Below are 425 nucleotides of genomic sequence, written 5' to 3'. Positions count from 1 at the left end.
CTGCCAACCAAGCGCTGTTGTGCGTTAGCTTTACAAACAGGCCGTTTCCCAACAGCGGAACTTACCCCAACTTATTCCCAAGGTCGGGAGCCCTGCACACAACCGCCGCCTCAACACGTTCTGGCACCACCTCCTGTTCAAGAAAGCCGTGCTGGCAGCAGCACTGGCACATGGCGGCACTGGGGGCGGTGCTGGCGGCGGTGCTGGCGGTGCTGCCGGCGGCGGTGCTGCTGGTGGCGGTGCTGGCGCGGCACCATCTGGCGGCGGTGGCGGAGCACCGTCTGCTGGTGGTGCCCCAGCGCCCGCGATCAACGCTGCGCCCCAGCCTGCTGTCCCCGTCCCACCTCCTGCCCCCGCCGCGCCCGCTCCGTTCACCGCGCCCACTGCGCCCATTGCACCGGCTGCGCCCGCCGAGCCAGCGGCGG

Source organism: Monoraphidium neglectum, assembly GCF_000611645.1.
Source record: "Monoraphidium neglectum strain SAG 48.87 unplaced genomic scaffold scaffold00666, whole genome shotgun sequence".
Lineage (NCBI taxonomy): Eukaryota > Viridiplantae > Chlorophyta > Chlorophyceae > Sphaeropleales > Selenastraceae > Monoraphidium > Monoraphidium neglectum.
The sequence above is the reverse complement of the archived record's forward strand: the minus strand, read 5'-3'. Positions refer to the sequence as shown.